At 46.0% G+C, this 23,747-nt stretch overlaps 1 protein-coding gene across 3 annotated transcripts in view; it reads right to left on the bottom strand.

Annotated features, from left to right (window-relative positions):
* Positions 1 to 938: 938 nt before the first annotated feature.
* The window catches only part of LOC144672622 (matrix metalloproteinase-19-like), a 41,070-nt gene continuing 18,261 nt past the window's right edge, over positions 939 to 23,747 (bottom strand). For 2 of the 3 annotated variants that reach the window (XR_013574124.1, XR_013574125.1), the window contains 5 exons: positions 21,727 to 22,419; positions 20,458 to 21,151; positions 19,248 to 19,882; positions 16,906 to 17,606; positions 15,053 to 16,078 (listed from right to left, as the gene is read on the bottom strand). The gene's annotated coding sequence lies outside the window, so the exon portion shown is untranslated. Of the gene's footprint in view, positions 1,492 to 9,841; positions 11,633 to 15,052; positions 16,079 to 16,905; positions 17,607 to 19,247; positions 19,883 to 20,457; positions 21,152 to 21,726; positions 22,420 to 23,747 lie in introns of those variants that run through there. The other variant, XM_078534449.1, reaches the window with a different exon arrangement.

Consider the following 23,747-nt stretch of genomic DNA (forward strand, 5'->3'; position numbering starts at 1 on the left):
TGCGCTTCTCTGTTGAATGTGGAATTTGCTAGCAGAGGGAATGGTTGAAGTGAATAGTATTAGATGCATTAAACGGGAAACTAGACAAGCATTTGAGGGAGAAGCCAATAGAGGGTTACAATGATAGAGTTAGATGAGAAAAGATGGGAGGAGGCTTGAGTGGAGCATAAACACTGACAAGGACTTGATGGGCTGAATGGCCTCTTTCTGTGTCATATATCCTATGTAATGTCATGACTGTCCCAGCTGTGATCAGGTTAAACCTAGCACATATTGGGGAATTAAACCTTTGCCCCTCCTTCTCTGTGTGGATCAGTATTGCACTGAGCCATCAGGAAACCTGATCTGCCTGTGTTCATAAACAGAAGTTGAATATCATGAACGGCTCCTTGCAGTCGGTGATTCCATTTTTATATTGTGCCAATATTGAAGTTGATGAACTAACCTTACTCCCTCCACAATATTTCCATTTATTAATAGAAGTTAATTTTGCTTGTATCCTTTGTCTGAATGATTGATCCATTTATTGAATGTGGAGATTCTTCCTGTAATGTTTCTTTGTGACTTATAAAGACATTTTTTTTACATGAAGTGTCTGCGAGCATTATTTTTGGGTCTTGCCAGCGAACTTGAAGCAGTGCCATGCTGGGTTTAAGGATCATCTGAAACGGGATGGGGATATGGTGGGGGCAGGGGGAGAGCAGGATAATGCAGGTAGAGCTCAAATTCGTGGTTGTTTGATTTGTGGTGAATGAGAAAGCTCATTGGTGACATTAATAGTTAATATCTGCATGTCATGGACCACAGAAAGGAGTAGGTTTGCGACTCATATTGATTGTATTCCTGACCTCCAAGCCCCTAAATTTTTTACATCTACAATACTGAAGTGTTCAAAGAAAATGAAAATGATAATTGTTTTTAATATGCCTCTGATTTTTCTTCCCATGTTGTTTGCAGCAGTGTCCAGGAGATGAAAATTAATTCCTGGAGATTCTGGGACAATGTTGGAAAGTGGGTAATGCTGGGGGAGATAATGGAATCTTTATTTTGAAAATAGGTTTTCATTTTGTTCTTTCAATGGGATGTGGGCATCGCTGGCTAGATGTCTTCTAGATGGTGGACAGGCTTTAGGGAGTCAGGAGGTGAGTTACTCACCACAGGTTTCCCAACTTCTGATCTGATCTGCTCTTGTAGCCACAATATTTATATGGCTAGTCCAGTTCAGGTTCTGATCAATGTTGATGTCAATCAAGTCCCATTAAACTGCGAACCACACACTAAGAGGACACAATGTGGATCACACACTTCAAAGAAGCAATTTGAATTCACAAGATAATTACAGATGAGGAAGGCCAATTGCTACATCTTGGTCCTTCCAGCCAGAAAGACTTGAAACTTTCTTCACACATCATCGAATTATTTCTTAAGCGATTGCTGAATTCTTGCGTCCACCATTCAATTTGGGAGTTCAGTCCAAGTGTTGATCATTCTCTGTGAAGAAAATCTTCCTGATATCAGTCCTTAATTTCCCTTTTACTGGTTTAAACCTGTGAACCTGCTTGGCTTACACTCACAATTTAATTTAAACTCACCTGGATTTACTTTTCCATATTGTTCACCATCACGTGGACCTCTGTTCGATCACCTTAGAGCAGTGCCATTCACTAAAAAAATTGTAAGGGCCAATTCGGATATTGGAAAATTTTAACCGGGTTGCAAGTAGAATTTTAAAAATACTTATAGATTCATTGTGACTTATTTCTTCAAAAAGGTATCTTGGTGTGTAAAAGGCAAAAACTGATCATACTAGTCAAAGACATTAGTAACTGTATACAGTATGCCAATTGTACAGTTATTAATGTGTTTAATAACTTACTAACACTTCATACTTACCTCCCACTGCCTGACTATCCCGCTCCCCGACCCTCCCTCCTACCACCATTCTCCCGCTGCCCAACCCTCCCTCCTACCACTACTCTCCTGCTCCCTGACCCTTCCTCTCGTCCCCTTTCTCCCTCTTGTTGCCACCTCTTTCCCTCTCTCACTCCCTCTCTCCCTTGCGCCACCTCTCTCCATAGACCATAACACGTAGGAGCAGAAGTAGGCTATTTGGCCCATCGAGTCTGCTCCGCCATTCAATGAGATCATGGCTGATCTGATAATCCTCTACTCCACTTTCCTGCCTTTTCCCCAGAACCCTTGATTCCCTTACTGATTAAAAATCTGTCTATCTCAGCCTTGAATATACTTAATAACCCAGCCGCTACAGTCCTCTGTGGTAAAGAATTTCACAGATTCACTACCCTCTGAGAGAAGAAATTCCCCCTCATCGCTGTCTTAAATGGGCGACCCTTTACTCTGAGATTATGCCATCTGGTCCTAGGCTCTCTCACAAGGGAAACAACCTCTCAGCATCTACCCTGTCAAGCCCCCTAATAATCTTATATGTTTCAATAAGGTCGCCTCTCATTCTTCTAAACTCCAATGAGTACAGACCCAACCGACTCAAGCTCTCCTCATAAGAAAATCCCTCCATACCCGGGATCAACCTAGTGAACCTTCTCTGGACTGCCTCCAATGCCAGTATATCCGTCCTTAGATAAGGGGACAAAAACTGTTCACAGTATTCCAGGTGTAGTCTGACTAGTGTCTTGTATAGTTTTAGCAAGATTTCCCTATTTTTATACTCCATTCCCTTTGAAATAAAGGCCAACATTCCATTTGTCTTCCCTATTACCTGCTGAACTTGTATGCTAGCTTTTTGGGATTCATGCATGAGGACCCCCAAATCCCTCTGTGCTGCAGCTTTCTGCAGTCTTTCTCCATTTAAATAATATTCAGCTCCTCTTTTCTTCCTGCTAAAGTGCATAACCTCACATTTTCCTACATTATATTCCATCTGTCAAGTTTTTGCCCAATCACTTACACTGTCTATATCCCTCTGTAGACTCTTTGTGTCATTCTCACCACTTGCCTTCCCACCTATTTTTGTATCATCCGCAAACTTGGCGATAGTACATTCACTTCCCTCATCCAAGTTATTAATATATATTGTAAATAATTGTGGCTCCAGCACTGATCCCGGTGGCACTCCACTAGTTACAGGTTGCCACCCTGAAAATGCCCCCCTTATCCCAAATCTCTGTCGCCTATTAGTTAGCCAATCCTCTATCCATGCTAATATACTACCCCTAACACCATGGGCTCTTATTAAGTAGCCTTACGTGCGGTACCTTATCGAACGTCTTTTGGAAATCCAAATATATTACATCTACTGGTTCCCCTTTATCAATCCTGCTTGATACCTCCCAAAGAATTCTAATAACTTTGTCAGGTATGATTTCCCCTCCATGAAGCCATGCTGACTCTGCTTGATTATATTATGCATTTCTAAATGCTCTGCTATTACCTCCTTTATAATAGACTCTAACATTTTCCCAATGATGGATGTTAAGCTAACTGGCCAATAGTTACCTGTTTTTTGTCTCCCTCACTTTTTGAATAAGGGTATTACATTGACAGTTTTCCAATCCTCTGGGACTTTTCCAGAATCTAAGGATTCACAGAATCACAGAGTGCAGAAGAGGCCCTTCAGCCCATCGAGTCTGCACCGACACATGAGAAACACCTGATTTACCTACTTAATCCCATTTACCAGCCCTTGGCCCATAGCCTTGAATGTTATGACGTGCCAAGTGCTCATCTCGGTACTTTTTAAAGGATGTGAGGCAACCCGCCTCCACCATCCTCCCAGGCAGCGCATTCCAGACTGTCACCACCCTCTGGGTAAAAAAGTTTTTCCTCACATCCCCCCTAAACCTCCTGCCCTTCACCTTGAACTTGTGTCCCCTCGTGACTGACCCTTCAACTAAGGGGAACAGCTGCTCCCTATCCACCCTGTCCATGCCCCTCATAATCTTGTACACCTCGATCAGGTCGCCCCTCAGTCTTCTCTGCTCCAACGAAAACAATCCAAGTCTATCCAACCTCTCTTCATAACTTAAATACTTCATCCCAGGCAACATCCTGGTGAATCTCCTCTTCACCCCCTCCAGTGCAATCATATCCTTCCTATAATGTGGCGAACAGAACTGCACACAGTACTCCAGCTGTGGCCTCACCAAGGTTCTATACAACTCCAACATGACCTCTCTATTTTTGTAATCTATGCCTCGATTGATAAAGGCAAGTGTCCCATATGCCTTTTTCACCACCCCACTAACGTGCCCCTCCGCCTTCAGAGATCTATGGACACACACGCCAAAGTCCCTTTGTTCTTTAGAACTTCCTAGTGTCATGCCATTCATTGAATACTTCCTTGTCAAATTACTCCTTCCAAAGTGTATCACCTCACACTTTTCAGGGTTAAATTCCATCTGCCACTTATCTGCCCATTTGACCATCCCATCCAAATCTTCCTGTAGCCCAAGACACTCAACCTCACTGTCAACCACCTGGCCAATCTTTGTGTCATCCGCAAACTTACTAATCCTACCCCCCACATAGTCATCTATGTTGTTCATATAAATGACGAATAATAGGGGACCCAGCACAGATCTCTGTGGTACGCCACTGGACACTGGCTTCCAGTCACTAAAGCATCCTTCTGTCATCACCCTCTGTCTCCTACAACTAAGCCAATTTTGAATCCACCTTATCAAATTACCCTGTATCCCATGTGCATTTGCCTTCTTTATAAGTCTCCCATGTGGGACCTTGTCAAAGGCTTTGCTGAAATCCATATAAACTACATCAACTACACTACCCTCATCTACACACCTGGTCACCTACTCAAAAAATTCAATCAAATTTGTTAGGCATGACCTCCCTCTGACAAAGCCATGCTGACTATCCCTGATCAAACCTTGCCTCTCCAAGTGGAGATAGATTCTCTCCTTCAGAATTTTCTGCAATAGCTTCCCTACTACCGACTGAGACTCACTGGACTGTAGTTCCCTGGCTTATCTCTACAACCCTTCTTAAATAGTGGAACCACATTAGCTGTTCTCCAGTCCTCTGGCACCTCCCCCGTGACCAGAGAGGAATTAAAAATTTGGGTCAGAGCCCCTGCGATCTCCTCCCTTGCCTCCCTCAGCAGTCTGGGACACAAATCATCTGGACCTGGAGATTTGTCCACTTTTAAGCCTGCCAACACCTCCAATACCTTGTCACTCCCTATATCAATTTGCTCAAGAACCTCGCAGTCTCTCTCCCCGAGTTCCATACCTTCATCCTCATTCTCTTGGGTGAAGCCAGATGTGAAGTACTCATTCAACACTCTACCGATGTCCTCTGGCTCCACCCATAGATTGCCCCTTTGGTCCCAAATGGACCCTACTCTTTCCCTGGTTATCCTCTTCCCATTGATATACTTATAGAATATCTTGGGGATTTTCCCTACTTTTGCCAGCCAGAGCTTTCTCATATCCCCTCTTTGCTCTCCTAACTGCTTTCTTAAGCTCCACCCTGCACTGTCTGTACTCCACTAATGCCTCTGCTGATTTGTTTCCCTTGTACCTGCTAAAAGTCTCTCTTTTCCTTCTCGTCGTAACCTGAATATCTCTGGTCATCCATGGTTCTCTGGGCTTGTTACTCCTTCCTATCACCCTAGAGGGAACATGTTGAGCCTGTACCCTCCCCATTTCCTTTCTGAACGCCCCCCACTGCTCCTCTGTAGATTTCCCCACAAGTATCTGTTCCCAGTCTACCTTGGCCAGATCCTGCCTTATTTTACTAAAATCCACTCTCCCCCAATCCAAAACATTTTTTTGCAACTTGTCTATTTCTTTGTCCATAACAAGCTTGAACTGTACCATGCTGTGGTAACTATCACTAAAATGCTCGCCCACCACCACCTCAGCCACCTGTCCGGCTTCATTCCCCAGAATTAGGTCCAGCAATGCACAGTCCCTTGTTGGACCTTCTGCATATTGACCTAAAAAGTTCTCCTGTACACATTTTAAGAAATCCACTCCATCCAAGTTTTTAACACTATGCCTATCCCAATTAATGTTGGGAAAGTTGAAATCTCTTAATATAATTACCCTATTGTTAATGTTTTTACACACCTCCATAAATTGTGCACATATTTGCTCCTCAATTTCCTGCTGACTATCTGGGGGTCTATAATAAACACCTAACAATGTGGCTGCCCCTTTTTTATTCCTAAGCTCTACCCACAAAGCTTCATTCGATGCCCCCTCCAAGATATCATCTCTCCTTATTGCAGTAACTGACTCCTTGACTAATAATGCAACGCCTCCTCCTCTTTTACCCCCTCCCCTGTCTCGCCTGAAGACTCTATATCCCGGAATGTTGAGCTGCCAATCCTGCCCCTCCCTCAACCACATCTCTGTGATGGCTACTATATCACAATTCCACGTGTCAATCCTCACCCTTAACTCATCCGTTTTGCCTGTAATACTCGTGGCATTAAAGTAGAGGCCATCCAGCCTTGCCTTACTCTCATGAAACTTAATGCAGCTGTACTCCTTCTGACTTGATTGTTTTACTGTATTATTATGTGTTCCTATTCTGCTACCATTCTGTGTCCCCACCCCCTGCCGAATTAGTTTAAACTCCTCCCAACAGCACTGGCAAACCCGCCCACAAGGATGTTAGTCCCGCTCTGGTTCAGATGTAGACCGTCCCGCTTGTACAGGCCCCACCTTCCCCAGAAATGGTCCCAGTGATCCAGGAATCTAAACCCTCCCTCTTGCACCAACTCTTAAGCCACATATTCATCTGTGCTAATCTCCTATTTCTGAGCTCGCTAGCATGTGGCACTGGGAGTAATCCAGAGATTACAACCCGAGAGGTCCTGCTTTTTAGTCTACTGCCTAACTCCCTGAATTCTTGATGCAAGACCTCATCCCTCTTTCTACCTATGTCATTGGTACCAACATGTACCATGACCTCTGTCTTATCATCCTCCCCCTTCAGGATGCCCTGCAGCCGTTCAGTGACACCCTGGACCCTGGCACCAGGGAGGCAACATACCATCCTGGAGTCACGTTGATGGCCACAGTAGCGCCTATCTGTTTCCATGACTATAGAATCCCCTCTTCCTCCCCTCCTGTACAGACAGGCTGCTTGTGGTGCCAGAAGCTTGGCTCTGTCTGCACTCCATGGAGGAACCAGCGCCCTGATCAGCCTCCAAAATGGAATACCGATTTGTGAGCGGGACCCCAGGGGACTCCTGAACTACCTGCCTGTTTCTCTTGGACTGCCTGGTGGTCACCCATTCCCTTCCTTCCTCAAGTCCCTTCAGCTGCGGTGTGACCACCTCTCTAAATGTGCTATCCATGATGCTCTCAGACTCACGGATGCTCCACAGTGTCCCCAGCCACTGTTCCAGCTCTGAAACCTGAGCTTCCAGGAGCTGCAGCTGGACACACTCCCTGCACACATGCTGGTCCCGGGCACTGGAAATGTTCCCGGCTTCCCACATAGAGCACGAGGAGCACACCATGGCTTTGAGCTCTCCTGCCATGACTTATCCCTTTAAATTAAACCTTTTAAATCAATTACTTTAGGGCCCTTCTTTCCTGATCCTCGTTACTACAGAATATACAAAATATAAACCACAAAAAGACCTTAAACCTTAAAAGATTGTTGGAAGATTACTACCAGTGCATCCACTATCTCTGTAGCTACTTCCTTTAATATCCTAGGATGCAACCCATCAGGTCCAGGGGACTTATCGGCCTTTAGCCCCATTAGTTTCTCGAGTACTTTTTCTCTAGTGATAGTTATTGTATTTATTTCCTCCCCCACTTTAGCCCCTTGCTCGCTACTGCCACCTCTCTCTCTCACCGCCTCCCTCCCTCCACCCCTTCTCTCCCTCCTGCCCCCTCTCTCCCTCTCGCTCCATCATTCCCACCCACCGCCACCCACCCTCTTGGCCGCTCTCTCAATCTGTCCACCTCTTTTCTGCTTCTTGACCCTCCCTCTTGCCGCCTCTCTCCTGCTCCCCAACACTCCCTCCTGTCACCTCTATCTCCGCTTTCCAGCCCTTACACTTGCCCCCTTCTCTCCCTCCTGCCACCTCGCTCCAGCTCCCTTACCCTCCTTCTCACTGCCTCTCTCACTCCCTCGCTGCCTCCCACTTCTTCTCGCCAGCTCACTCCCTCTCACCCATTCTCTCCCTCCTGCTTCCTGACCCTCCCTCTTGTCCTCTCCCTCTCAACGCCTCTCTCCCTTTCTCCCTCTCACCACCTCTCTCCCTCCCGCCCCCTCTCTCCCTCTTACCACCTCTCGCTCTCATCATCTCTCTCGATCTCTCCTTCTCCCCCTTCTGCCCCTCTCTCCTTCTCGCCAACTCACTCACTCTCGCCACCTCTCTCCCTCTCGCCACCTCACTCACTCTCGCCACCTCTCTCCCTCTCGCCACCTCTCTCCCTCTCGCCACCTCACTCTCTCGCCACCTCTCTCCCTCTCGCCACCTCACTCACTCTCGCCACCTCTCTCCCTCTCGCCACCTCACTCCCTCTCACCCATTCTCTCCCTCCCTCTTGTCCTCTCCCTCTCAACGCCTCTCTCCCTTTCTCCCTCTCACCACCTCTCTCCCTCCCGCCCCCTCTCTCCCTCTTACCACCTCTCGCTCTCATCATCTCTCTCGATCTCTCCTTCTCCCCCTTCTGCCCCTCTCTCCTTCTCGCCAACTCACTCACTCTCGCCACCTCTCTCCCTCTCGCCACCTCACTCACTCTCGCCACCTCTCTCCCTCTCGCCACCTCTCTCCCTCTCGCCACCTCACTCACTCTCGCCACCTCTCTCCCTCTCGCCACCTCACTCACTCTCGCCACCTCTCTCCCTCTCGCCACCTCTCTCCCTCTCGCCACCTCTCTCTCCCCTTCTCTCCCTCTCGTCCCCTCTCTCCCTCATGCTGCCTCTCTCCCTCTTGCCACCTCTCTCCCCTCCCTCCGCATCCTTCTCTCTCGCCCCCTCGTTGCTTCCCTCCCTCTTTCCCCCTCTCACACTGCCTCTCGCTCTCACCTTCTCTCAACCTCCTGCCACACCTCCCTCCCTCTTGCCCCCCAACCCCTCTCTCCCACTTAACCCAGCTCTCCCTCTTGCCCCCTCTCCCTCCCACCCCTCTCCTCCATTCAGCCCTCTCTCCCTCTCAACCCCTCTCTCTCTTGCCCCTGCTCTCCCTCTCTCCCTCCTGCCCCTCTCTTCCTCCTGCCCCCTCTTGCCCCTCCCTCCCTTTTGCTCCCTTTCTCCCTCTTGCTGTTGCTCTCCCTCTCGCCGCTTCTCTCTCTCTCACACCCTCTCTCACTCTTGCCACCTACATACGAACATATGAAATAGGAGCAGGTGTAGGCCATTCGGCCCCTCGAGCCTGCTGCGCCATGCAATAAGATCATGGCTGATCTGTTTGTGTTTCGAATTCCACATTCCCATCTGTCCCCGATAACCTTTGATTACCTTGTCGAACAATAATCTATCTACCTCTGCCTTAAAAATATTCAGTAACCCCGCCTCCAGAGACAGAGTTCTAAAGTCGCACAACCCTGAGAGAGAAAAATATTTCTCATCTGTCCGAAGAGGGCGACACCTAATTTTAAAACAGTGCCCCCCTAGTCAAGGCCATTCAGGATCTTATATCCTTCAGTCAAATCACTCCTCACCCTTCTAAACTCCAGTGGAAATGAGCCCAGTCTGTGCAACCTTTCCTCATAAGGCAACCCACTCATTCCAGGTATCAATCTAGTAAAACTCCTCTGAACAGCCTCCAATGCATTTACATCCTTCCTTAAATAAGGAGACCAAAACTGCACACAGTATTCGAGGTGCGGTCTCACCAATGCCCCACATAACTGAAGCATAACATCCTTACCTTTATGTTCAATTCCTCTTTCCACCTCTCTCCTGCTCGCTGACACTCATGACTGTCCCAGCTGTGATCAGGTTAAACCTAGCACATATTGGGGAATTAAACCTTTGCCCCTCCTTCTCTGCGTGGATCAGTATTGCACTGAGCCATCAGGAAACCTGATCTGCCTGTGTTCATAAACAGAAGTTGAATATCATGAACGGCTCCTTGCAGTCGGTGATTCCATTTTTATATTGTGCCAATGTTGAAGTTGATGAACTAACCTTACTCCCTCCACAATATTTCCATTTATTAATAGAAGTTAATTTTGCTTGTATCCTTTGTCTGAATGATTGATCCATTTATTGAATGTGGAGATTCTTCCTGTAATGTTTCTTTGTGACTTATAAAGACATTTTTTTTACATGAAGTGTCTGCGAGCATTATTTTTGGGTCTTGCCAGCGAACTTGAAGCAGTGCCAGGCTGGGTTTAAGGATCATCTGAAACGGGATAGGGATATGGTGGGGGCAGGGGGAGAGCAGGATAATGCAGGTAGAGCTCAAATTCGTGGTTGTTTGATTTGTGGTGAATGAGAAAGCTCATTGATGACATTAATAGTTAATACCTGCATGTCATGGACCACAGAAAGGAGTAGGTTTGCGACTCATATTGATTGTATTCCTGACCTCCAAGCCCCTAAATTTTTTACATCTACCAAACTGAAGTGTTCAAAGAAAATGAAAATGATAATTGTTTTTAATATGCCTCTGATTTTTCTTCCCATGTTGTTTGCAGCAGTGTCCAGGAGATGAAAATTAATTCCTGGAGATTCTGGGACAATGTTGGAAAGTGGGTAATGTTGGGGGAGATAATGGAATCTTTATTTTGAAAATAGGTTTTCATTTTATCCTTTCATGGGATGTGGGCATCGCTGGCTAGGCCAACATTTATTACCCATCCCTAATTGCCCTTGAGAAGGTGGTGGTGAGCTGCCTTCTTGAACCGCTGCAGTCCATGTGGTGTAGGTACACCCACAATGCTGTTAGGGAGGGAGTTCCAGGATTTTGACCCAGCGACAGTGAAGGAACGGTGATATATTTTCAAGTCAGGATGGTGAGTGACTTGGAGGGGAACTTCCAGGTGGTGGTGTTCCCATGTGCCTGCTGCCCTTGTCCTTCTAGATGGTAGTGGTCGTGGGTTTGGAAGGTGCTGTCGAAGGAGCCTTGGTGAGTTTCTGCAGTGCATCTTGTAGGTAGATGGTACACACTGCTGCTACTGTGCATCGGTAGTGAAGGGAATGAATGTTTGTGGATGGGATGCCAATCAAGTGGGCTGCTTTGTCCTGGACGGTGTCAAGTTTCTTGAATGTTGTGGAAGCTGCACTCATCCGGGCAAGTGGGGAGTATTCCATCACACTCCTGAGTTGTGCCTTGTAGATGGTGGACAGGCTTTAGGGAGTCAGGAGGTGAGTTACTCGCCACAGGTTTCCCAACTTCTGATCTGATCTGCTCTTGTAGCCACAATATTTATATGGCTGGTCCAGTTCAGGTTCTGATCAATATTGATGTCAATCAAGTCCCATTAAACTGCGAACCACACACTAAGAGGACACAATGTGGATCACACACTTCAAAGAAGAAATTTGAATTCACAAGATAATTACAGATGAGGAAGGCCAATTGCTACATCTTGGTCCTTCCAGCCAGAAAGACTTGAAACTTTCTTCACACATCATCGAATTGTTTCTTAAGCGATTGCTGAATTCTTGCATCCACCATTCAATTTGGGAGTTCAGTCCAAGTGTTGATCATTCTCTGTGAAGAAAATCTTCCTGATATCAGTCCTAAATTTCCTTAGGTCAGTGCTATTCACTAGAAAATTCATGAGGGCCAATTGGGATATTGGAAAATTTTAATTGGGCTACAAGTAGAATTTTAAAAATACTTATAGGGCAGGATTTTCACTTTGGCTGGTGTGCGCACGCCTGACCCGCTCGAGCGTGAAATGACATGCGATGACAATAGTGCGGTCGGCGGGCGCGTGTGGGAATTGGCAGTGTGCCCGCCAACAATTAGAAGGCCTATTAAGGCCATTAAAGTGTTAATTAACTTAAATTTTTCGCTGCCCGCCCTGCCTAATGGTGGGCGGGCAGGTGAAAAGGCCAAGCAGCCTTTGCGTTTTTTGGAAGCCTCATCCACGGGCAGGATGAGGTTTCCAAAAGCAAATAAAAATAGAATTAAAAATTTTATATCTCATTCATAACATGTCCCTGTTCATGTGACAGAGTCACATGAGGGCACACGTTTTCCAGTGTGCTCCTGCGCGCATGCGTGAAGTTCCCCAGCTCATCCCGCTCGCACTCCTCCCCACCCCCCACTCAGGCAGCGCTGAGCGCTGCAGCATGCGTTTCACGGTGGGCGGGCCTTAATTGGCCGGCCAGCGTGAAATCGCAGTCCGGCCCCAATTATGGGTGGTGGTTGGCTTCCCGGCTGCCCCCGCCAAGCCTGCCCGACAAGGGAAAAATTCTGCCCATAGGGAATTTTTGGGTCAGTGGGCTGCTGCGATCAGCGGGCTCAGGAGTGACTGGGGAATGGACTGCTGACCGCGATCAGCCCCTGACTGTGATTTCATGCTGGCGGGCCAATTAACGGCCAGCCAGCAGGAAAGGCACACTGAAATGCTCAGCGCTGCCGGGGCGGGGGTGGGAGGAGGGTGAGTGCTGAAGTCAGCACGGGCGTGGAGGGAGCGCGAAATGAAAGCTCCCTGAAGACAGAGAGCTACCTCAGGGAGCTGAAGAATTTAAAATTAATAAAGACAGAATATAAAATCAGGAAAAAATGTCCACACGTCAGATTGAGACACCTCAGCATATGGATGATGAGAATTTTTTCAAAGCATTTTAATCTTTTTTTAAAATTAATCACGGAAACCTTATTCCGCCCTTGGATGAGGTTTCCTCAAAAAATGCAAAGGCCGCCCGGCCGATTCGCCCACCCGCCAACCGTAAGGTTGCACAGGCAGTGAAATTTAATCAGGCAGTGAATTTAATGGCCTTAAAAGGCCTCTCAATTGTCGGTGGGCGTGCTGCCGACACTAGCGCGCACCTGCCGACCAAAATATCGCACGGCAATGTCGGGAAGCTCACCCGACATCATCACGCGTTATTTTACTCCCGATCGGGTCAGGCACGTGCCTGCAGGACATAAAATTCGGCCCATAGATTCATTGTGGCTTACTTCTTCAAAAAGGTATCTTGGTGTGTAAAAGGCAAAAACTGATCATACTAGTTAAAGACATTAGTAACTGTATACAGTACACCAATTGTACAGTTATTAATGTGTTTAATAACTTACCAACACTTCATACTTACCTCCCATTGCCTGATGGTCCCACTCCCTGACCCTCCCTCCTACCATAAATCTCCTGCTCCCTGACACTCCCTCTCGCCGCCTCTCTCATGCGTCCCAACCCTCCTTCTCGCCCAGTCACTCCCTCTCGTCGCCTCTCTCCCACTCTCTAACCTTCCCTCTCGCCCCCTCTATCCCTCCAGCTGTCTCTTTACCACTTCCCAAACCCCCCTCTTACCCCACCTCTCCCTCTCGCTGCCTCTCTTCCCCTCCCTCTCACCCGTTCTTTCCCTCTTGCCACCTTTTCTCCCCCTCCACGTACCTCCTTCTCACCTCCTCTCTTCCCCCTACTACCTCTCTCCCACTCACTGACCCTCCTTCTCACCCCTCTCTCCCCTCCCTGAATCTCCCTCTCAACCCCCTCTCCCTCTCATTTCCTCCTACCACCTCTCTCCAGCTTGCTGACACTCCCTCTCGCCCCCCTCTTCCTCCAAACGTCCCTCTACCATTTTCCGACCCTCTCTCTCGTCCCCTCTCTCCCTCACCCCGACCCTCCCTCCCTCTCACCTCCTCTCTCCCTCTCCCTAACCCTCCCTCTCACCTCCTCTCTCCCGCTCCCCAACCCTCCCTCTTGCCCACTCTCTCCCTCTAGCTGCCTCTCTCCTGCTCCCCGACCCTCCCTCTCGCCCCCTCTCTCCCTCTCCCTGGCCCTCCGTTTCACCCCCCTTTCCTGCTCCCCGACCCTCCCTCTCGCCCCCTCTCTCCCTCCATCTGGCCCTTTCCGCTCCTCAACCCTCCCTCTCGCCCCCTCTCTCCCCCCCACCCCCTCTCTCCCACTCACCCCCATTCACTGCCCCCTCCCTCTCGCTGCGTCTCTCCCAGTTGACACCTCTCCCTCTCTCACCCCTCTCTCCCACTTGTCTCCTCTTGCCCTCTCACCCCCTCTCTCCCATTCGCCGCCACTTCCTTCTCACAACATCTCTCCAACTTTCCGCTTCTCTCTCTCTCAACCCCTCTCTCCTGCTTGCCAACACTCTCCCTCTTGCCACCCGTCCCTTTCACTGCCTTTCTTCTCCTCACCGCCTCTTTTCTGCTCAGTGCGGCAGGGTCTTGTGCCCTACCCTGATGAGATTAGAGGTGGGGAAGGCATATAATCTGGTGGAAGAATGTCAGTGGGGATCTCTCCATCTTCCTGCCTCCACCCCGATGAACACTTAAGTGGGCAATTAATGCCCATTTAAGGGCCTCATCCCACCATCACGGGGGGCTTGCCAGGCAGGGAGCATAAGCAAATCTTGATTGTGAGACCCAGCATCCAAAAGGGTTGGGGGGGTGGTGGAGGTCCATTGAAAGCCAGGCTCCTTCCCTTGCTGACGAGCTCCTCATCCCCCTCTTCGGAGTGCCTCTTCTTGTGACACCCTGTCCACCATCACTCACCTGTGCCTGGTTCCTCCTCAATCCAGGGCCTCAGGTGGATGTAACACTGGCGGCGGCCACCACCTCGCTGGCAGCGCTGCTGAGTACAGCAGAGCTGCTGGCCAATCAGACGGGAGGGCCTCTCAGTGGGAGGGACTCCCTCCCTCGGGGTCCTTGATCCCAGAAAAGGACCACATGTTAAGTGCCTGAGTGGCACAATATGTGACACGGGTGTCAGGCCAGCTCTCCAGCCGGCAGCCAAGACACCCAACGCCTTCATAAGATTCTTTGAAAGAGTCACATGTGCTGTGGATAAAGGGGAACTGGCGGATGTACTGTACTTAGATTTCCAGAGGCATTTGATATAGTGCCACATCAAAGGCTATTGTGGAAAATAAAAGCTCATGGTGTAGGGGTAACACACTGGCATGGATAGAAGGTTGGCTAGCTAACAGGAAGCAGAGAGTTGGCATAAATGGGTCATTTTCTGGTTGGCAGGATTTAATGGGTGGTGTGCCATAGGGATCAGTGCTGGGGCCTTAACTTTTTACAATTTATATAAATGACTTGGATGAAGGGACCGAAGGTATGATTGTTAAATTTACTGATGAGACAAAAATTGGTAGGAAACTAAGTTGTGAATAGGACATAAGGAGGCTACAAAGTGACAAAGATAGATTAAATGAATGGGCAAAGATCTGAAAAATGGAGCATCATGTGTGCAAACGTGAAATTGTTCATTTTGGCAGGAAGAATAAAAAAGAAGCTTATTATCTAAATAGTGAGAGATTGCAGAGCTCTGAGATTCAGAGGGAACTGGGTGTCCTAGTGCATGAATCACAAGAGGCTAGTATGCAGGTACAGCAAATAATTAGGAAAGCTAATAGAATTTTATCATTTATTGTGAGGGGAATTGATTATAAAAGTAGGGAGGTTATGCTTCAGTTGTACAGGGCACTGGTGAGCCCACATCTGGAGTATTGTGTACAGTACTGGTCTCCTTATTTAAGGAAGGATGTAAATGCATTGGAAGCAGTTCAGAGAAGGTTTACTGGACTAATACTTGGAATGGGCGGGTTGTCTGATGAGGAAAGTTTGGACAGACTAGGCTTGTAACCACTGGAGTTTAGAAGAGTAAGAGGCGACTTGATTGAAACATATAAGATCCTGAGGGGTCTTGACAGGGTGGATGTGGAAAGGATGTTTCCTCTTGTGGGAAAATCTAAAACTAGGGATCAAGTGGGAGCATCAGGGAGGGAGGTGGTAAATGGGAAAGATGCAGCGAGTGGGAAAGTCGATGAATGGCGGAGAGGTGGCAAGCGGGCTGCGGGAAAGACAAGTGCAGGCTGCACACTGAATACCGTGGCTTTAGGTCATTCAGGCCCAGCAGTGCTTAGGTGTTACCCTGCTCCAGTGTCTTGTGTGTCCCTCTATCTCCAGTGATCCAGTCATGAACTGCCCATGTGGTCTTTCTGCACCAGCACATCACTCTGTGCCCTGCAAGAAAAAATGACTCCTTTGCAAATTAGAAATCCATTACTAATACAATGCACATTTTGGCAAATACAGTCATGAAACTAACATTTGTTACTGTGAAATCTCAGTTGGAAATTGAGTCACTGAGAGCCAATCAAAAAAATAATAAATCTATGCTCCCCAGATTTTTCTCACTTTCCCTCTTGAGTCTTACTTCATGTTGATGTCAAGCCCAAGCACTGACTGCTCCCATGACATTGAGTTTGAAATTAATAAGTGTGGCATGTTTCCTGGAAGGCAAGAGGAAGCATCATGTCAGAGATCTTGTTCTCTGTGACCGAATCATACCTCTAGTCCTGTTTAATACCCCCTTTTACTCTTACTGGCACTATAAATTATATCCCTGTATATTGCTCATTGCATGTGAATGAGGAAGTGTTCTTTATCTCTCTCTCTCTCTCTCTCTCTATATATATATATATACATATATATGGTGGGTGGGGAAGTGTCTTCTCTCTTTCTCTCTCCGCATGAATCTCTTGGTGTGATATCTTTATATTATCTCCACTCACATTTTTTTATATATCCAAAACTGCTGGCCATTAAACTAGCTGTAAAGTTCCTGATGAAGCATTTGACTAATGAAACTTAAATGGCAGAAAGCAGAATTCAAAGACTACTTTAAAAACACAACATGAAGAAAAGGCATGATATTACCCGAGGATGAGCTAGCCAAGTCTCAGCACGGTAAATTGAGCTGGGTTTGAGACTGTGTGAGGCCTGTCACAAATACACATCAGTGACACTGAGTTAGAGGCTGTCACAAAATCACTCTTCTTACCACTTACCAGCTTTCCTTTTTTAATGCTCCAACAAAATGATGACTTTACATATCGAGGAGAAACAAATTTCTTGTCTTAGTTGAAGCCTGTTGACTGGGCCTCTTCCCTCTGGAGTATTGGCACTGAATCCATCCTAGGAATATGTAATCAAAGTTGTCTCCTGTTTTTGCTTGTTAAGATTCAGAGATCAAACGTGTCGAGGCGTTCTCAGTTGTGGTCTTCTTCATGGTAAAAACTATCCAATGTACGAATCCAGCAAAAGGCATCCATGTATAAAATTATATCCATCAGTGGCCCCTTTGTGATTCCCCCCAGATGACTGACTGATATTCAACATTGAACCAATCAATGTGTACAGGTCGCCCTGTTACAAACACTGCCTCCAAATCTTGGACTTGCTCTTTGGGTATCCTGGTTCTGTGAGTAACTGATTGTTGACACGTCAGTATTTATCTCCCATGAACAAGTAAATCTTGCTTCATAAAAAGAGAATTTGCTAGAAACAGTCCACAGGTCAGGTAGCATCTGTGGATAGATAGAAATAAAGTTCATGTTTCAGGTCAGTGACTTTTTTCCACAAGTAAGTCTCACCATTTTTCCAAGTGATTGCAGCATCGAGGTTTGATAGTGAACAGGTTGCCGATGTTCTTTGGAGAACTGCTGAGGTTGTTTCAGTGGTTTGCCTCCCACTGCCAGTAACCATCGTCCTACAGTAAGACAAAAAGACAATGTCAATATTTCCTGTTCTGTGGTGATTACCAAAGTTGTGCACAGCAAGATCCCGCAAAATGAAATTAGATAATTTGGCAGACAATCTGCCTTGGTGGTGGTAATTAAGGGAGGAAAGTTGGCCAGGACACTGAGAAAACTCTCTTCTTCAAATAGTGCCATGGGGAGCTCGATTTAACATCTCATTTGAAAGTGGCAGCTCTGACCATGCAGCATTCCCTCAGTACCGCACGAAAGCATGAACCTAGAATATGTGCTCAAGTGCAGGTTTTGGGCTTGAATCCATGATCCCTCACACAGAAGCAAGAGTGATAACTACCTAACCAAGGCTGACGCATGTGATACAACTGTAAGTGATAGGGGAGGGGAAAAACCAACAGCGTTAATGAAATGAAAAGCTGCTGCTTTATATCGCCAGAAAGAATGAACTTACATTTATATAGCACCTTTCATAACCTGCAGATGCCCCAAACTGCTTCACAGCCAATGAAGTACTTTTGGAGGTGTTGTAGCATTTTATCAAATTAAGGAAATTTCCATTACTATGCCCTTTTGCCTTGCACCATCATTCCTTCTGTCATTTAATCTCTCCTGTCTTCTATCCTATCACAGACCTTCCCTTTCACTCTTCCCTCCCACCTTTCCCTGCCTCTGTATTTGCTTAAAACCTGTTACAACTCGAACTTTTCCCAGTCCTGATGAAAGGTCATCGACCTGAAACATTAACTCTGTTTCTCTCTCCACAGAGGCTGCCAGACCTGCTGTTATTTCCAGCATCCACAAAATTTTGCTTTTGTGTAAGACAGTGCTGGATAAGCGAGGCAATGCACAAGGTTGCTACTGTCAATCACCCAACTTTCCTTGGTTTCCCATTACAGATAACAAGTGGCCATTGATATTCAATCACATTTTAAAGAGTTGGACATTTCCTTTCCTGTTTTCTTTCATTTGTGTTATGTATGAGCAGATTTGAAGTTCTGTTTCTCATAGTGAGGCAGAGGTTATGATGTCTCAAGTTGAGTGGAAGCGAGGGAGGGACAGGCACCCTCAATCACAGTGTTTAAACTGCCTGGTCCTTCCCCTACAAACACACAATGAAATGCCTGCATTGAAAATTATTCTAGGAGCAATGGACCAAACTGACCACTCTTCAACAAACATTAACTTGTGTTTCTCAAGCATTCTTTTTAATGCATAATTCATAGATTAATGAGATTAAAGTCCGTGTGGCAAATGCCATCCTAGTTCTTTATTTCACTGGCTGATTTCATGTGCCCATAAACCTCCAGGATAGCACATGTGGTATTGATCAGGGAAACACTCAATGCCAGTGCCCTTACTAGCCACATATGAAAACTGACATCTGATGATCAGACAGCAGTGCTATCTATCTAGGATCTGTTTATATCAGAGGGTGTAAAGTAAGCAAGTGCAAAAGGAAAATGATGTTACCTAGGAATAAGTCAGTTTAATCTCATCATAGTACACTAAACTGGGGTTAAGGTCCAGGGTAAGGCCAGTCCCAAATATACATTAGTTACATCCAGTTAGAGATTCTCACAATATCAGACTTCTGCACACTGGCATGCTTTCATTTTTGAAAAAGATTCCAGTCCTACCTAAATGTTGAAGCCTGTTGACTGGACCTCTTCCCTCTGGAGTATTGGCACTGAATCCATCCTAGGAATACGTAATCAAAGTTGTCTCCTGTTTTTGCTTGTTAAGATTCAGAGATCAAACGTGTCGAGACGTTCTCAGTTGTGGTCTTCTTCATGGTAAAAACTATCCAATGTACGAATCCAGCAAAAGGTATCCATGTATAAAATTATATCCATCAGTGGCCCCTTTGTGATTCCCCCCAGATGACTGACTGATATTCAACATTGAACCAATCAATGTGTACAGGTCACCCTGTTACAAACACTGCCTCCAAATCTTGGACTTGCTCTTTGGGTATCCTGGTTCTGTGAGTGACTGATTGTTGACACGTCAGTATTTATCCCCCATGAACAAGTAAATCTTGCGTCATAAAAAGAGAATTTGCTAGAAGCATTGCACGAGTCAGGCAGCATCTGTGGAGAGATAGAAATAAAGTTCATGTTTCAGGTCAGTGACCTTTTTCCACAAGTACATCTCACCATTTTTCCAAGTGATTGCAGCATCGAGGTTTGATGGTGAACAGGTTGCCAATATTCTTTGGAGAACTGTTGAGGTTGTTCCAGTGGTTTGCCTCCCACTGCCAGTAACCATCGTCCTACAGTAAGACAAAAAGACAATGTCAATATTTTCAGTTCTGCGTGGACTGAGCCGATATCAGGCAGGCCAGAGGCAGGAACCTGATAATTGGACTCAGTGACACTGGGCTGGATTTCTGCACTGGTTTCCTACTGACTGAGATGTGCTGGATAGTGCTCACATGTGGATTTCAGGTGTTGACAAGAATAGGAACAACTGTTAGAGAAGAACCTTACCTAGTTAGATCAGCACCAACAGGGGAGCAAGGCTGATCTCTGGATAGGAAAATGCTTCTTTTTGTTTACAACCATCGATTATGTGAGGGATCGTGGAACCCCGGTCAATCCAAAGAACACCCCAACCACACAAAATCATATGTTAAAAATGACTTGTGCTAATCAGATAAGCATTGTCTATCAAAGATATGTTGATATCATTGCATGTAAAATAAGCAAGTGTGAAGGGAGACTGATATGTTACCTGTGGGTGAGCTAATTGAGTGTTAGCACTGGGTTGGCTTTGAGGCCTGTCATGAGTACACATCAGTGTCATCCAGTTAAGTACCCCCACAAAATCACTTTTCTTATCACTTACCACCTTTCACTTTTAAGATTAAAAGATGACTTTACATATCGAGGGGAAACAAATTCCTTGTCTTTGTTGAAGCCTGTTGACTGGGCCTCTTCCCTCTGGAGTACTAGCACTGAATCCATCCTAGGAATACGTAATCAAAGTTGTCTCCTGTTTTTGCTTGTTAAGATTCAGAGATCAAACATGTCGAGACGTTCTCAGTTGTGGTCTTCTTCATGGTAAAAACTATCCAATGTACGAATCCAGCAAAAGGTATCCATGTATAAAATTATATCCATCAGTGGCCCCTTTGTGATTCCCCCCAGATGACTGACTGATATTCAACATTGAACCAATCAATGTGTACAGGTCGCCCTGTTACAAACACTGCATTCAAATCTTGGACTTGCTCTTTGGGTATCCTGGTTCTGTGAGTAACTGATTGTTGACACGTCAGTATTTATCTCCCATGAACAATTAAATCTTGCGTCATAAAAAGAGAATTTGCTAGAAGCATTGCACAAGCCAGGCCGCATCTGTGGAGAGATAGAAATAAAGTTCATGTTTCAGGTCAGTGACCTTTTTCCACAAGTAAATCTCACCATTTTTCCAAGTGATTGCAGCATCGAGGTTTGATGGTGAACAGGTTGCCAATATTCTTTGGAGAACTGTTGAGGTTGTTCCAGTGGTTTGCCTCCCACTGCCAGTAACCATCGTCCTACAGTAAGACAAAAAGACAATGTCAACATTTCCAGTTCTGCATGGACTGAGCCGATATCAGGCAGGCCAGAGGCAGGAACCTGATAATTGGACTCAGTGACACTGGGCTGGATTTCTGCACTGGTTTCCTACTGACTGAGATGCGCTGAATAGTGCTCACATGTGGATTTCAGGTGTTGACAAGAATAGGAACAACTGTGAGAGAAGAACCTTCCCTAGTTAGATCAGCACCAACAGGGGAGCAAGGCTGATCTCTGGATAGGAAAATGCTTCTTTTTGTTTACAACCATCGATTATGTGAGAGATCGTGGAACCCCGGTCAATCCAAAGAACACCCCAACCACACAAAATCATATGTTAAAAATGACTTGTGCTAATCAGATAAGCATTGTCTATCAAAGATATGTTGATATCATTGCATGTAAAATAAGCAAGTGTGAAGGGAGACTGATATGTTACCTGTGGGTGAGCTAATTGAGTCTTAGCACTGGGTTGGCTTTGAGGCCTGTCATGAGTACACATCAGTGTCATCCAGTTAAGTACCCCCACAAAATCACTTTTCTTATCACTTACCACCTTTCACTTTTAAGATTAAAAGATGACTTTACATATCGAGGGGAAACAAATTCCTTGTCTTTGTTGAAGCCTGTTGACTGGGCCTCTTCCCTCTGGAGTACTAGCACTGAATCCATCCTAGGAATACGTAATCAAAGTTGTCTCCTGTTTTTGCTTGTTAAGATTCAGAGATCAAACGTGTCGAGACGTTCTCAGTTGTGGTCTTCTTCATGGTAAAAACTATCCAATGTACGAATCCAGCAAAAGGTATCCATGTATGAAATTATATCCATCAGTGGCCCCTTTGTGATTCCCCCCAGATGACTGACTGATATTCAACATTGAACCAATCAATGTGTACAGGTCGCCCTGTTACAAACACTGCATCCAAATCTTGGACTTGCTCTTTGGGTATCCTGGTTCTGTGAGTAACTGATTGTTGACACGTCAGTATTTATCCCCCATGAACAAGTAAATCTTGCGTCATAAAAAGAGAATTTGCTAGAAGCATTGCACGAGTCAGGCAGCATCTGTGGAGAGATAGAAATAAAGTTCATGTTTCAGGTCAGTGACCTTTTTCCACAAGTACATCTCACACTTTTCCAAGTGATTGCAGCATCGAGGTTTGATGGTGAACAGGTTGCCGATGTTCTTTGGAGAACTGCTGAGGTTGTTCCAGTGGTTTGCCTCCCACTGCCAGTAACCATCGTCCTACAGTAAGACAAAAAGACAATGTCAACATTTCCAGTTCTGCATGGACTGAGCCGATATCAGGCAGGCCAGAGGCAGGAACCTGATAACTGGACTGAATAACAAGATTGTGATGAACTCAAAATAAGCCATGAAACCAAAGCTGAGAATCCTGGTATGTTCCATCGCACCAATTTTGACATACGGAAATGAGTGTTGGGCGATCAATGAAACAATGCAGAGAAGAATTGAGGCTGAAGAGTCGTGGTGTTTGAGGCGAATAATGAAGATATCTTGGACAAGTCACACTACCAATGAAGAGGTGCTCGTAAAATCTGAGACCGAAAGAACTGTGCTGACCAAGATCAGGAAGAGACAGTTGGAATTCCTTGGTCACGCAATAAGAAATCATGATTCAGAAAGTCTGATGCTGATGGGAAAGATCGATGGCAAAAGAGATCAGGGTAGACAAAGACGATCTTTCTAAAGAGCCTCACCAACTGGATGAGTGTATCACCAATGAAGATTATCCACGTCTCTAGAGCAAGATTAACATGGAGGTCCATGGTTACAAACGCCTTCTTAGGGCATGGTACCTGAAGAGATGGAAGAGTCACTGGGCTGGATTCCTGCACTGGGTTCCTACTCAGTGAGACATGTTGGAAAGTGCTCATGTGTGGACTTCAGATGAGGACATGAACAGGAACAGCTGTGAGGGAAGAACCTGCCCTAGTTAGATCACCTTTAGCAGAGGAGCAGGGGGAAAAAATGTTTCTTTTTCAATCTACGGAAATGGACACTTTTGAAGGTGACAGTTTTTCCAAATTAATTTCTATGGAAGCTTTATAATTTTTGTTTAAAGCCCTTGAAACAACTGGCTGTTGGCATTTATTTTATCTCTAAAATTTCAAATTAGCTTTTATTTAAGCCCTGATCAGTTCCCTCTTCCATGGTCCTATTATCTAAACTCTCAGACACAAATGAACTCTCCAATTCCACACTGACTCCAATGTCTTCCCGAGTTAGAATTTCTCCACATGGAATCCCGCCTTCCATTTCATCCTGAATTCAATCAAAACTCTGCAAACAGACCAGGACACCCTGCTTCTGTGAGGGCCAGCTTTCCCTTCACAGTTACTATAATGCCTGTTGTGGTTCATTGTTACTCAGGATGTCAGGCAAATGGCAGATCAGGGTGCCACACACCGTGCAGAGAGCTCTCTAGAGTTGCAGATTGGTGCAGCAGATTATCAGATTGATCAATGAAGCTGGAGTGAGATGGAGCATTGTCACGCAACTGTGTGTGCTTACTGGCAGTCTCGCTGGGCAGCTTTGGAACAACACTCTGT

The sequence above is a fragment of the Cetorhinus maximus genome, chromosome X (genome assembly GCF_964194155.1).
Source record: "Cetorhinus maximus chromosome X, sCetMax3.hap1.1, whole genome shotgun sequence".
Classification (NCBI taxonomy): Eukaryota; Metazoa; Chordata; class Chondrichthyes; order Lamniformes; family Cetorhinidae; genus Cetorhinus; species Cetorhinus maximus.